At 45.6% G+C, this 15,960-nt stretch overlaps 1 pseudogene; it reads left to right on the top strand.

Moving 5' to 3' along the window:
* Positions 1–4,832: 4,832 nt before the first annotated feature.
* On the top strand, positions 4,833–6,400 carry LOC148007091 (sperm motility kinase Y pseudogene; annotated as a pseudogene).
* Positions 6,401–15,960: the final 9,560 nt, after the last annotated feature.

Here is a 15,960-nt window from a genome sequence, read left to right as displayed (position 1 = left end):
TGGAACTTTTGGGATCACTTAGATATACTATCATGTCATCTGCAAATAGTGATATTTTGACCTCTTCTTTTCCTATCTGTATCCCTTTGATCTCCTTTTGTTGTCTGATTGCTCTGGCTAGAACTTCAAGAACTATATTGAATAAGTAGGGAGAGAGTGGGCAGCCTTGTCTAGTACCTGATTTTAGTGGGATTGCATCAAGTTTCTCTCCATTTAGTTTAATTTTAGCAACTGGTTTGCTGTATATGGCTTTTACTATGTTTAGGTATGGGCCTTGAATTCCTATTCTTTCCAGGACTTTTATCATGAAGGGGTGTTGAATTTTGTCAAATGGTTTCTCAGCATCTAATGAAATGATCATGTGGTTCTGTTCTTTCAGTTTGTTTATATGATGGATCACGTTGATGGTTTTCCGTATATTAAACCATCCCTGCATGCCTGGGATGAAGCCTACTTGATCATGGTGGATGATTGTTTTGATGTGCTCTTGAATTCGGTTTGCCAGAATTTTATTGAGTATTTTTGCGTCGATATTCATAAGGGAAATTGGTCTGAAGTTCTCTTTCTTTGTTGTGTCTTTGTGTGGTTTAGGTATAAGAGTAATTGTGGCTTCGTAGAAGGAATTCGGTAGGGCTCCAAGTGTTTCAATTTTGTGGAATAGTTTGGATAATATTGGTATGAGGTCTTCTATGAAGGTTTGATAAAATTCTGCACTAAACCCGTCTGGACCTGGGCTCTTTTTGGTTGGGAGACCTTTAATGACTGCTTCTATTTCCTTAGGCGTTATGGGGTTGTTTAACTGGTTTATCTGTTCCTGATTTAACCTCGATACCTGGTATCTGTCTAGGAAATTGTCCATTTCCTGAAGATTTTCAAATTTTGTTGAATATAGGTTTTTATAGTAAGATCTGATGATTTTTTGAATTTCCTCCGAATCTGTAGTTATGTCTCCCTTTTCATTTCTGATTTTGTTAATTTGGACACACTCTCTGTGTCCTCTCGTTAGTCTGGCTAAGGGTTTATCTATCTTGTTGATTTTCTCAAAGAACCAACTTTTGGTTCTGTTGATTCTTTCTATGGTCCTTTTTGTTACTACTTGGTTGATTTCAGCTCTGAGTTTGATTATTTCCTGCCTTCTACTCCTCCTGGGTGTATTTGCTTCTTTTTGTTCTAGAGCTTTTAGGTGTGCTGTCAAGCTGCTGACATATGCTCTTTCCTGTTTCTTTCTGCAGGCACTCAGCGCTATGAGTTTTCCTCTTAGCACAGCTTTCATTGTGTCCCATAAGTTTGGGTATGTTGTACCTTCATTTTCATTAAATTCTAAAAAGTCTTTAATTTCTTTCTTTATTTCTTCCTTGACCAGGTTATCATTGAGTAGAGCATTGTTCAATTTCCACGTATATGTGGGCATTCTTCCCTTATTGTTATTGAAGACCAGTTTTAGGCCGTGGTGGTCCGATAGCACGCATGGGATTATTTCTATCTTTCTGTACCTGTTGAGGCCCGTTTTTTGACCAATTATATGGTCAATTTTGGAGAAAGTACCATGAGGAGTTGAGAAGAAGGTATATCCTTTTGCTTTAGGATAGAATGTTCTATAAATATCCGTTAAGTCCATTTGGCTCATGACTTCTCTTAGTCTGTCTACATCACTGTTTAATTTCTGTTTCCATGGTCTGTCCATTGATGAGATTGGGGTGTTGAAATCTCCCACTATTATTGTGTGAGGTGCAATGTGTGTTTTGAGCTTTAGTAAGGTTTCTTTTACTTATGTAGGTGCCCTTGTATTTGGGGCATAGATATTTAGGATTGAGAGTTCATCTTGGTTGATTTTTCCTTTGATGAATATGAAGTGTCCTTCCTTATCTTTTTTGATGACTTTTAGTTGGAAATTGATTTTATTTGATTTTAGAATGGCTACTCCAGCTTGCTTCTTCTGACCATTTGCTTGGAAAGTTGTTTTCCAGCCTTTCACTCTGAGGTAGTGTCTGTCTTTGTCTCTGAGGTGTGTTTCCTGTAGGCAGCAGAATGCAGGGTCCTCGTTGCGTATCCAGTTTGTTAATCTATGTCTTTTTATTGGGGAGTTGAGGCCATTGATATTGAGAGATATTAAGGAATAGTGATTATTGCTTCCCGTTATATTCATATTTGGATGTGAGGTTATGTTTGTGTGCTTTCTTTCTCTTTGTTTTGTTGCCAAGACGATTAGTTTCTTGCTTCTTCTAGGGTATAGCTTGCCTCCTTATGTTGGGCTTTACCATTTATTATCCTTTGTAGTGCTGGATTTGTAGAAAGATATTGTGTAAATTTGGTTTTGTCATGGAATATCTTGGTTTCTCCATCAATGTTAATTGAGAGTTTTGCTGGATACAGTAATCTGGGCTGGCATTTGTGTTCTCTTAGGGTCTGTATAACATCAGTCCAGGATCTTCTGGCCTTCATAGTTTCTGGCGAGAAGTCTGGTGTGATTCTGATAGGTCTCCCTTTATATGTTACTTGACCTTTTTCCCTTACTGCTTTTAATATTCTTTCTTTATTTTGTGCGTTTGGTGTTTTGACAATTATGTGACGGGAGGTGTTTCTTTTCTGGTCCAATCTGTTTGGAGTTCTGTAGGCTTCTTGTATGTCTATGGGTATCTCTTTTTTTAGGTTAGGGAAGTTTTCTTCTATGATTTTGTTGAAGATATTTACTGGTCCTTTGAGCTGGGAGTCTTCACTCTCTTCTATACCTATTATCCTTAGGTTTGATCTTCTCATTGAGTCCTGGATTTCCTGTATGTTTTGGACCAGTAGCTTTTTCCGCTTTACATTATCTTTGACAGTTGAGTCAATGATTTCTATGGAATCTTCTGCTCCTGAGATTCTCTCTTCCATCTCTTGTATTCTGTTGGTGAAGCTTGTATCTACAGCTCCTTGTCTCTTCTTTTGGTTTTCTATATCCAGGGTTGTTTCCATGTGTTCTTTCTTGATTGCTTCTATTTCCATTTTTAATTCCTTCAACTGTTTGATTGTGTTTTCCTGGAATTCTTTCAGGGATTTTTGTGTCTCCTCTCTTTGGGCTTCTACTTGTTTATTTATGTTTTCCTGGTATTCTTTCAGGGATTTTTGTATCTCCTCTCTATGGGCTTCTACTCGTTTATTTATGTTTTCCTGGAATTCTTTCAGGGATTTTTGCGATTCTTTCAGGCATTTTTGCAATTCCTCTCTGTAGGCTTCTACTTGTTCTCTAAGGGAGTTCTTCATGTCTTTCTTGAAGTCCTCCAGCATCATGATCAAATATGATTTTGAAACTAGATCTTGCTTTTCTGGTGTGTTTGGATATTCCATGTTTGTTTTGGTGGGAGACTTGGGCTCCGATGATGGCATGTAGTCTTGGTTTCTGTTGCTTGGATTCCTGAGCTTGCCTCTCGCCATCAGATTATCTCTAGTGTTACTTTGTTCTGCTATTTCTGACAGTGGCTAGACTGTCCTATAAGCCTGTGTGTCAGGAGTGCTGTAGACCTGTTTTCCTCTCTTTCAGTCAGTTATGGGGACAGAGTGTTCTGCTTTCGGGCGTGTAGTTTCTCCTCTCTACAGGTCTTCAGCTGTTCCTGTGGGCCTGTGTCTTGAGTTCACCAGGCAGCTTTCTTGCAGCAGAAAATTTGGTCTTACCTGTGGTCCCGAGGCTCAGGTTCGCTCGTGGGGTGCTGCCCAGGGGCTCTCTGCAGCGGCAGCAACCAGGAAGACCTGTGCCGCCCCTTCCGGGGGCTTCAGTGCACCAGGGTTCCAGATGGTCTGTGGCTTTTTCCTCTGGCGTCCGAGATGTGTGTGCAGGGAGCAGTCTCTTCTGGTTTCCCAGGCTTGTCTGCCTCTCTGAAGGTTTAGCTCTCCCTCCCACGGGATTTGGGTGCAGAGAACTGTTTATCCCGTCTGTTTCCTTCAGGGTCCGGCGGTGTCTCTGGCAGGTGTCCTGCTGCTCCTGGGCCCTCCCCCACGGGAGCCCAGAGGCCTTATACAGTTTCCTCTTGGGCCAGGGATGTGGGCAGGGGTGAGCAGTGTTGGTGGTCTCTTCCGCTCTGCAGCCTCAGGAGTGCCCACCTGACCAGGCGGTTGGGTCTCTCTCTCACCGGGTCTGGCTATCTCCATTTTCAATGTCCTGCGGTTTCATCCTTTTACATTATTCCTGTTTCTCTATTTATTGAGTACAAGCAATCATTGGCTTAGACTTGATACAAATTTGCCCTTTGTGACACTTTGAACTCTTCGGCCTTTGTTTAAGGTTTACTGTTCACTGATATTTAACTGCCTTATTCCTTGTGGTTGGTTAATTTTAATTTTCAGTATTTTGCTCTGGAGAGTTGTGGATTTTTGTGGATCACTAGGTCCTGAAATTCAATGGAGTTTTCCCTTAAGTGTTGGCTTTTTATATTTGTTTGTTTTGTCTTTTACTAATTCTTTCTCCTCTCGTTTCTTTCATCTGTTTTTTTTTTTTTCTTCAATGAACATCTATTCATAGTATTGACCATCTTTGGCCGCCCAATCCTATTGTAGTATGACGATTTTTATTTTCATCATTGCATTTAGTATGTGTGTGCTCTTGGCTTTCTATTTTGGGGTTGGTTATTTGGGTGGCTTTTACTTATGACTCTTCATATTTTCCCCTTAACTTTTTCATAATTTTGCTCTATTTTTCTAGTCTAGTTTTTACTTTGTCTTTGTTTGGTTTTTTTTTCTTTTTCTTTTGTTTTTTTCTTTTAGGTACCACAAGTGTAATTTTAGCTCCTATATTGCTCCATCTTTTTCATTATTTGATTCCATTTTTGTTATTTTTAGGTAGCATTAGTACTGATAAAATGCCTACAGAGACTGAGGAGGAGTTACCAACCCCTACACCCGAGCCCAGTATCTCTGAGGAGGGCAACTTCCATTCCCAATACCAAGTATTGAGGACAATTGGGCAAGGGGGCAACGCCAAAGTCCTCCTGGCCCACCACCGGCTCACAGGAACCCCGGTGGCTGTCAAAGTTCTGCGAAAGGACAAGCAGTGGTTCCAGCCAGCCATGATGGAAGCAAACATAATGAGAAAGATCAACCACCCCAACATAGTGTCTCTCATACAAGTTATTGAAAAGGAAACGAGAATATACCTCATAATGGAGCTGGTGGAAGGCCAAGAACTCTACCAGTACATCAGAGAGTCAGGGCACATAGAGGAGGATGAGGCCCGGCAAATATTTGAACAGATATTGTCAGCAGTGAGCTACTGCCATGGAAAGGGGATTGTTCACCGAGACCTCAAACTGGACAATATAATGATTGATAAAAACAAAAAGGTCAAAGTCATCGACTTTGGGCTTAGCACCCAATGTCAACCTGGAAAAATGCTAAACCACCACTGCGGCACGTACTCCTTTGGGTCCTCTGAACTCCTCCTTGGCCATCGGTATGACGGGCCGAAGAATGATATGTGGATTATAGGAGTGGTCTTGTACTGTATGGTAGTGGGAAAGCTCCCATTTGATTCAGTGATCATCCAAGAACTGCAAAGACAAGTAGTGGCAGGGGTATATCCTGCTCCCTGTGGGGTTTCAAAAGAACTGGAGGACCTCCTTAGTAAATTACTGAGGGTAAATCCCAACTTTAGACCAACAGCAAGAAAGGCGATGAAACACCCTTGGTTCAAAGAACACTGGAACGGATTGATAGGTCCCTATGAAGAAATGCTTCCCCTCACACCAGACCCGGCCATTTTGGATGCCATGAAAAGCATTGGATTCCAAGCCTCTGTAGTAAAACACTCTTTAAAACAAAGAAAATATAATGAGGAAATGGCAACTTATTTCTTTCTACAAAAGCAGGCTCTCCAGGGGGATGGCTGCACAGCCCAGGCACAGCAAGTGAGTCCCGTTGCAGCACCATTCCCTAGCCTTGATCCTGCTGCTGCTTTTAGATTAGAACCAAAGAGGAGTGGAAGCCTGCCAGTCCTTGGCACCTTGCGGGTGTCATCCTCCCATGGTCACGTATCTCACTATGGCCAGAATGCTCATTCAAAAAGGAGGCAAAAGATCCATTGTGGCTGGTCGTCTCAGGCCTCTACCGATGACACCTACACAGGACCACTATCACAAATGTGCCGTGAGTGTCCCATGCATTCAAACAACAAGCATCTTCACTGAGAAGAGTAGCAATAAGGAAATCAAAGAAGACAACCCACTCTCCCACAGAGCCCCATTAGAGGATAAGCCCATCCACAGCAGGGTCCGGCACAGAGGTTTTAAGGGGTGGACCAGGAATATAGCAAATGCCCTGATAAAGCTGTGTTGCTGCATGCCAAGGAGAAAGAAACCTCGCCTGGGGCAGAACAGAATCTCCCCCCAGAAATGAGCCACAGGGAGAGTCCAGAGAACAAGCAGCAGGCATAGCCCAGGTACCTTTGTGCTTTGTCCTTTTCAGTTTGCTCTATGCTGGTCCTTCCTCTGTCTCTGGTTTCCATTTTCCCCACAATTCTTACCTTGTATCTGCTCTAAGTTCTTTATGAGGTTTCCCCAACACCAAGCCTTCTCCCTCTTCTTGATTTCTCCTCAACCCAGCAGGGACCCAATAGGATTGATGAGTTCCACACTCTACAGAGTTTTCTAGTTGGCCCATCCCTTCAGATGGACTCCAGCTCCCCCTTAGGCCAATAGCTCCCACAGGGTGAGGACAAGAGGTTCATGGGCTCATGGACTCCTCCAGGGGCTACTGATCTTTTCACATGTGGTCATCAATCACAAGTGCTGCAGAACAGAGTCTTATGTTTTCAAATGTAACATCCCATTCCATTAAGCCTCAAAACTAATTAACAAGGTTTGTCATTGAATAAGTATCAACAACCTAGTTTGTGGGTTATAGTTGATGGTCAGAATCCTGCATGCATGCATATTATTTTGCATACTGGTTTTTTTTGTTCCTAAGACCTAGTGATCTATTGAATTTTATAGGTTGTAGTTCTAAATGGTTTCTTTCAAAGACCTCAACTGAGAAGTAGAAAAAAGAAGTTATAATATAGTAAGGCAAATCAAAGCCCCAAATGGTAAGCTAAGAATTCTACCTCACTGTCTTTTTTGCTTGGAATAAATTGTCTTGTCTATTTCACAGTGTCATCTCGAAATTCTTTCATGTCCTCAGTATAAACAGTAGGTGATTTCAGACACATGGCAATGGAAAAGACACCAGCAGAAACTACAGCAGCAACAGGAGTAGCAACAATAGCAGAAGCAGCATTAGGCACAGCAGCAGCAGGAGGAGGAGAACGAGGAGGGTAGGAGGAGGAGGAGGAGGAAGATGAAGAGAGGAGGAGAAAGAAGAGGAGGAGGAGGAAGAGAAGGAAGAGGAGGAGAAAGAGGAGGACGAAGAGCAGGGGGAATATTTTGATTCCCTACCCTGTGAGAATTGCTGATGACTACTTCTGGACACAGATATCATGCTGAGAACTGTTTATCAAAATGATTTAACAGAATATTAATTTTCATAGAAGACATGTCAATGTTCCTAAGGGCATGCAGCCCGGGAAAAGAGAGCAAGATGGCAGAGGCAAGCAGTGTGGAATGTACTTACTGAGGAAGACCTTCTCAAAGCTGATGATGTAATAGGTATGAAGGAGCATTTCATGGGAGTCACGGTCCCATGCCCCTGTGTCAGGGCACACAGAGCTCCTAGCCTTGCATCCTGCGTGAGAGGGGTCCTGGAATATTCCCTGATCCCAACAGGGTCCTGGATTGCATGGTTCCCCCTCAGTTATGGTCCTCCCTGTGCCTCATGGGGTACGCAGCTTCTATGGGATGAACTTATATCAGTGATTAACTGGAGCTGGACCACAACCACACCACAGGCAAGCCCTGGACACTGAGGACATTAAGAGCAGCAGACAACATCTCCTCCACTGCTTCTGACTCTGCTCCACAAGGCAAGGCAGCTCCCACACAGCAGGCATCCAGCCTAACTCCCAGCAGGGAGAGTGTGAGATGTCTGTGGATGAGCCCACAGGGACTACAGGATTCTGTGGGAAGACATCTGGTAGGTTCTGGAGCAGCTGCAGCAGCCAGGACACATTAACTACAGTGGAGGTGAGCTATAGGAACAGGTAGCAAAGAGCCTGATCTGGCCAATGCTGATCTGAATCCCTGAGGGCAGGCTGGAATGGTCACTCAGGGCTATTAGAGTGAAGGCCAGCCAAGGGCATACAATGTGTCACTAACATTTTCAAAGTCTTGTCCAGGAAATAAACCACTGGCCTTGACCACTAAAGTTGAGTCCAGACTCATGGGCTACAGGATAGCAGATTGAACTGAGTCTGAATTCCCATGAGTATGACCTCTAGCTGATCCCTAGGCTCATTATAGATGAGCATGAGAAGGCACCATTGCTGTGTTTGCAGGAGTAGCAGAGAGCTCGGAATACATGACCCACTCCTAACCCAGACTGGAGCCACTCTTGGGAGGAGATGGCATCATTTGAGAGATGGGCTTATGCAGGACACTGTGCTCTGGTTTGTGGCACATACAGCTCCTGTCTTTCTTGCTGACAGTTCAGATCCTCAGCTGGCCTCATCACGGACAGTCCCATGAGGAGTGGGTGTTTGGTTCCTGCTTCCCAGTTAGGGTAGGAACAAGCCCAGACGCAGTGAGTAAGGACAGTGCTTCTGTCTTGACCCAGCTTCCTTGTCCTCCCCCCTCCCCCAACTCATATCAGGAGCCACCCAGAGACCTTCATAGGAGTGTGGGTCATGTTAATCGGAATGCACAGCTAGAGATTAAATTCTGGGTAAGGTCTCCATACAGCCCTGGTGGCTCCCACACCCTGCCTACCTAAGTTTTCCCAACTGGGTCCTCAGGGTCGTGGAGAATCTTCTACAGGCTGCCATGAAGATACAGCCAGTTTCTTGGTAACATTGTGTTTAGCAGAGGTTCTCTGCTTCAGGCACAGAGCCTTCCAGTGAGAGGGTTTGCTGAGTAGCACACCAGGACCAGAAAAGTGTAGAGCCCTCCAGTGGTAGAGTACTGCAGGAGTTTATTTCCTGATTTCTTCACATCTACCTTGTTCTAAAGGCTTTTTGTCAGACACATAGGGACCTAAGAAACTTGAGTTTGCACCCCCATAGGGAACCCAGGACACTAAACCAGCAGCCCTGTTAAACGTCGGCAGAGGACAGTCTGGGCTCTGTGTTTATAGAATGGCTCTAGACTGGTAAAGACTGATTGACCAGCCAGTCAAGGAGAGTTAGGGACAGTTAGAGACTTGGAGGAGAGCATGAGCGGCAGACACAGCAGAGTCCAGGCCAACAGTGGAACCAGTTCATTTAATAGAGAAGCATATGCCCTCCCAAAAGGCTGTCAGATTAAGGCACTGCACTGAAGACCTGACCCAATAACATGCCCAATTTACACATCACCCACCTGTGGCTTGTGGAGGGTCCTCAGGGTAGATCCTAAAGTCCATCATGGCTGAAAGGCAGAAGTTTGCACATCATTGCAATGTGGAGGCTACTCTCTGCTGATGGGACCCACACACTCTGTGAAAAAGTTTGCTTAAGTGAAAGTTGGCCGTCCTTGAACTCTCTGGTCTTCCAGGGTAGTGTGTGTTGACCACATGCAGAGCCATTCCTGAAAAACGTAAGAGCCAAAATTCAACAATAGGGGAGAATCCTGTGCCAGATGGAATCCCTCAGGCCAGTGTGGATTCAGGGACATCCTATGCCATGGCATGGAGGCTCCCAAGAACTTCTAGGATCAATGTGAGCCACACCAGAGGCCACAGTCTATCCTGGGAGAACATTAAAGTATCTGGAATTATCAGGGACCCTAAGGTAGGTTCGTCAGTATATGGAGCTGATGCATGGTGGGATGCTTGGAGGATACAGCCTAAGGCAACGTAGAGGAAAGTGTGTTATGAGAGCTAAGACAGAGCAACCACACAGTCTGAGAACAAGTTTGCTTAAGTGAAAATTGGCCGTCCTTGAACTCTCTGTTCTTCCAGGGTAGGATGGCCTATCGGGCCCAGGACAGAGCGACTATGCCAGAATTACAATGGTCTGTAATAGAGATGGAGAAGGTGTCAGGATGGGACTTGGGCAGTGGATGGAGCTCTATGACTGCAAAGCCTGCCTAGGCTCCAAGGACCCAGAGCTGGCTGCTGCAGGAAGTCCTAGATCACAACTCTGCAGTTCCTCTTCCCAGGTCTTGCTTTTAACTACTGTACACAACACAAAGCCTCCCTTGCAGGCTTACCAGAGCATGAAAATGAAATGGCCACCTCCTGTAACAAGAAAGACTTCTAGAAGAGGAAGGAGACATCAATACATTCACAAAACCTTCAACTCGAAATCTGTCTTGCCAATAAGTGTGCAGGGATAAAGGTAAAGCAGATATTGAGGGACCAACCAGTCAATGACTGACACAAAGTGAGATCTGTCTCATGTGACAGACACAACCTCTGACGCTATTTATGCTATTCTTTCTGATTTACTTGTAGACAGAAAAGTAGCACATCTGTCTCCAGAGGCTTCACTCAGCAGCTGAAAGCCACAGCCAATCCTCAGATGGAGCTCGGGAAGTCTTGTGGAAGAGTGGGGGAGAGTGCCAAGCAAACTGGTTGGGTTAAAACACTACAAGAAGTCCCCTACCGTCAGATACCTTGGACCATGGAGTATGCTAGAGCCTGTGCAACCAACCCCAGAGCCGGGTTAGCTATCTGCCGTTGGTCTCCATGTGGGTCATCTGACAAGTTGATCCAGGACTGTCTGTCTGTGTTGCCTGCATTAAATCTGTTCCCCATACCCGGACTGCCTGATTGTAAATCTGTGGGGCAGAATGTGCTCGGTCCACCTGGGACTAGAAGTCCCGGGGTGGTGCGGTACCCAAGGGACTCTCCCCTTGTCTTAAGAGAAGGGAGAGCATTATGGTAGAAAGGATTTTAAGGTGGGACTGGGAAGGGAAGAGGGAGAGTGACTGGGATCAGGATGTAACCTGAATAAAGAAGAAATTATTGGAACTAAAAAAGTTAGCCTGGAAAATGGAAAGATTGGTAAGTGGCTAAGAGCACTGAATGCTCTTCCAGAGGTCCTGAGTTCAAATCCCAGCAAACACATGGAGGCTCACAAATGTCTCTAATGACATCTGATGCCCTCTCTGGTCTTTCTAAATACAGCTACCCTGTACGTATGTTTAACAAATGAATGAATGAATGAATAAATAAATAAATTTTACCTAGTCTTAGTTATCAGGCAATGAATAAAATGTCGAGATTATGTTCAAACCCATGTCATGGATTGCGTGGATCTTTTAGAACTGCAGGAAACATCTCAACGAAGAACAAGCGAGGCTGGAGAAGAATGGGGAAGGGTTTGATCCCTGAAGTTCCTCAGTGTCCACTAGCACAGCACTTGTCCTTGGGAGATGACATCTTTCACTCTTCCTGACTGTTGCACCAATCAGAATTACAAGCTCTGTGGATGAACCTGTAAAAGAGGACAGTTGCTCTTGGGCCAATATGGAGGTTCCTGACCTCTCAGCATGCTCACTGCTGACTTTTGAGGTCTCTGGAGGGTGAGCAAAATGAAGACACACAGAGTAGCCTCAGGTTGAGTCAGCCAGGAACAGAGGGCTCAGTGGTGTCTCTCAGATTCCCAGGCCCTCCCTGAGATTGAACACACTACACAGTGTAAGAGGATTAGGGGATAACCAGGAAATGCAGTTGCTCAGGTGTCTGGCTCTGTAGGAGGGAAATAAATCACAGTGGGAAGCTTCAGGACAGTCAGGTGACCTGAGCCCTCCACAGAGTCTAAGTCCAGAGTCACAGACATTCATCTGTCCACAAGTCTCCTAAACACAGGCCTTGTCTGACCTGCAGTCCAGAGTATGTTATCGTACAGTGTCCCTTAGAGAGAGGACATACTTTCCAGTTAGGCCTCTTCTGTGTCACACTGAGACTGGGTTTGTTGTACAGGTGATGCAGACGGGGACTGGACACAAGTGGCAGTCTATCACAGATCATGCAATAAGTAAATACATAAATAAATAAATAAATAAATAAATAAATAAATAAATACCCACTTATCTCACTGCCTGCAATCCTCATTGTCACCACAAGGGAGCGCTGCTTTGACCTTCTCAGAAAGAAAAGCTGACTTCCCTCAGGGAAATGGATGGATCGATGGATGGATGGATGGATGGATGGATGGATGGATGGATGGATGGATGGATAGACAGATAAGTGATTTGACTTAATCAGTTTCTTCCAGTCCTACTTTTCTGAGCTAAACACCTTGGACATGGCTGCTGCAATTGCTTGTTCTACATTTCTGCTTTCTTTGGCTGTTCATTGAAGGGAGCCCCCTTAGAATCTGCTCCTCTAAATAAAGGCCCATCTGTGGAATGTATAGCTTCTCAGTTAGGAGCTGAGGGATTCTTGGAAGGACTTCCCAAAATCCCCTCTGGGGCAGTTGCCAGTGTCCTCTACTTCAGACAGCAGCTGCATGAAGCAAACACACACCTGTCTGAACATTCCAGCTTGGGTGCACGTCACAGTGCACCTGCCCCAGGGTCCCTGTCAGTTGCACATGCCACAGGGCCACTACTACAAGATCCCTTCCCCAGGACTCCTGCCCCATTGCATCTCCCCCAGGATCCCTGCTCTGTTGTAACTGAACCAGGGTCCCTGCCCTGTTGTTCCTGGCTCAGGGTTCCTACTCAGTTTTACCTGCCCCAACGACCCTGTCCCACTGCACCAGCCTCAGGGATCCTGTCCCATTGTGCCCACCATGCTGCACTTTCCTGAGAGTACCTACTAACTGTCCCGAGGTGGCATTTTTCAAAATCTAATTCAAAGATCTTGCCAGTCAGAACCCATTGTCTTTGGTAACACCAAGTAGATATTTGCAGGGCTTCCTCACCTACATTTAATCAATCCCTTCTCTCAGTTTTCCATGTGGAAGCAAAGAAACTAGCAGCAGAACATGGATTATTCATCCAGGATATCAGCACCCCTAGAATTCTCATGAGATGGGCTGCTGTGACTGTGATACAGGGGTGGCAGGGAGGCTTTGACACTGAACAAGCCCAGAGTGCTGACCCTGCTCACATGTGTGCCAGCACCTTAGCCTACCTCTAGATGTCCTAAACTCTGAGAGGAGGAAGGAGATCTTCCTACATAGAAGCTGTTCTCTGAATCTCTGCTGGCCAAGGTCAAGCCAGAGTGTTTGAACATGCAAGTTCCAGCCCCTGAGGGTTCTCTGCCTACCTGGTGTTTTGTTGTGCTTTACGTATGGCACGGTGAAGATGTGGTCCATACTAGGAATATCTTTGTAGACAACTGCCCTGGGTTCCCATGCTAAAATTCAATTAGGGACTGACAGGGACCTAAATAACAACAAGACAGTGCCAAGACCATGAGTTCCAAAATCAAGAGCAAATGGGGCCTTGATGCTATCCTGTGCTGGTCTGACAGGAGTCAGCACACACAATTCTACTGCACATCCAATGCCCCTTGGAAAAATTCTCTGTCAAGGGCAGGTGATGCCTCATGAGAATGAACTGTCAGCGTAGGACAAGACACTTGGGACTACTGTCCTGAACTCACAAGTCTCAGAAGAATGGGCTTTGAAAAGTTTTCAGAACACAGGATAGGGGTGTGTAAGCAAGTGCAGGTAATCCTTGGGAAACACATAGTTCCTGAGGAGGTTCTGAGAGCTGTTGGATCCAATCCTGGAAAAGGCAGCATTGTGTTCAGGGGGGTAAGAAAGCAGGAGCCTGCTGATGTTTTCACAGTATTGCATGGGAACAGTAACAATGCCCATAGGAGCAGGATGTCCTAGCACTCTCAGATCAAGCAGACAGCCTAGAGCCTATTAGGCCCATATCCCAAGAGAATGCCGCTCATGTGTGAAGCTTCTATAGCCAGGAAGCTGAAGCAGGGAACATCGACATTGTCTCAGTGAGGGGTTTACTGCTGAGAACAGACACACCATGACCAATGCAGCTCTTATGAGGACAACATTAATGGACACAGGATTGCAGGTTCAGAGACTCAGTCCAGTATCATCAAGCTGGGAGCATGGCAGCATCCAGGCAGTCATGGTGCCAGAGTATGTGAGAGGTCTACATATTCATCTGAAGGCTGCTTGGGGAAGATTGGCTTGCATGTGGATAGGAAAAGGGTTTTAAATCCCATGCCCACAGTGACACACCTACTTTAACAAGACCACGCCTCCTAATATTGCCACTCCCTGAGCTAAGCATATACAAACCATCATAGACATCTTGCAGGAGGGTGGTACTGTTCTATCAGAGAGAAGCTTCTGCTCCAGTTAATATATTGAGGTCAACCCTGGATAGGGCCCAGAGCCCTCCACACATCCTGGGACTCAGGGAGGCATCCTATGAAAGAGCTTTTTCCTAGAAGGACACATGGGTGTTAAGGCCTCCCTTCCAGCCAGGCTATAGGGAGTCTCCAATGCTAAACTCTGTCTCTTTGCAGAAGTGAAACAATAAAAATTCACCCTTCACAGTACAGTGAGTAGCAAAAATGGTGAAAGGTGTAAATAGAACCAATTAGTACCTGAGCATGAGGATTGGTTTTATATGAAATGTGGGTGGGTGCAGTGCAGTATCCTCCTGCATGTACCTACATGTTCAGTAACTACCCTGTTCGATGCTGCTTTACAGAGAACCATCTGGAATCCATTCACTGAGGGACTCCATCCCTGGACTGGAAGCTACAGGTGGGACTTTTGTATCCAGGTCTCCCAGCCCTGGGACAGGGATGCATGGATAAAGTGGAGAGAAGCAGACTGGAATGGTGCAGAGGTTATCCTGCCAACAACCCCAAGCCCCCAGCTGCATGATAATGTAGAATAGCGAGCAGTTTCCCAGACAGCCTCACTCCCCAAAGACAGACTTCTTCCAGTCCCTCCTTATGCCAAGGGAAAGAAAATCAAAAAAAGCAGGAGCACGGAAAGAAAAATTGCACTACTCCCAGGAGCCAAGGACAAGCCCCCTCCCATCCTCTGATCTGACCCCATAACCATCCACAGCCAAGTCCTGGGCTCATCTCTAGAGGCACATGGACCCAGGCAGATGAGCCCTTGAATCACAATCGGCTCCTCAAAAGCATCCTATGGGTGTCAGTCCTGAGTCCATGAATCGGAGGTGCTCTGCACAGCTATTCAGAGAAGCCTTCTCTTGATCTCTGTCAAAGATCTCTGTGTTGGATGTCAGAGGAGAGTGTCCACCCAGTATCAGTCCTGGGACTGTGGCCCTCTAATATGTTAGCCCATGTGAACCTCCCCACAGAGCGCCACCTCTCCTTGTGCAACTCCTCCTTGATCGCCTTCTATAGGAAGATATTTAGAGTCCCTTGCACGAGGCAGGGAAAATGGCACACAGCTGAGGGTGGTAGACAAAGCTGGGAACACAACAAATATTGAGTTGGTGTGAGGCTCCCTAAGCCATGCTTGGGCCGGTCTGTGCCAGCGATCCCATAAGTCCCTTTGATTCTCCCCATGTACACAGCAAGAACCAATTGCCAGGCCTACCCTCTTCCCAGAGCAAAGGGAGATTGGGACTTGGATTCCAACCTTGGCCATTATTGTAATACCTGACCTTGTAGCCCTTGCTCCCTTTGGGGCTCAACAGTCCCCCCAAATGTAGACAGCAATGTCTAGATGGTGTTCACAGCTTTTCTTGCCTGAAACTGTGCTGTGTTTGATACTACAAACCAGGAAGTAGGGACTTGAACTTGAGATCACTGACTCAGGCTAGGGAGGACTCCAGGGCACCTGAGCTCAGCTGCAAAGGCAGAAGCTGAACCACAGTGAGCAGAGGTGGCACATTTTCCTGTTTCTTTCCTTTTCTGCTCTCAGGTCTTTCAATGAACTCCACAGATGAGGATCTTTCCTCCCAGGCTTAGTGTCTGCAGCCATGAGGGTCCTCTCCAGGGGATTCAAAA

The sequence above is a fragment of the Rattus norvegicus genome, chromosome 1 (assembly GCF_021556685.1).
Source record: "Rattus norvegicus strain SHRSP/BbbUtx chromosome 1, alternate assembly SHRSP_T2T, whole genome shotgun sequence".
Taxonomy (NCBI): domain Eukaryota; kingdom Metazoa; phylum Chordata; class Mammalia; order Rodentia; family Muridae; genus Rattus; species Rattus norvegicus.
This window is presented reverse-complemented; position numbering and strand designations above follow the sequence as displayed.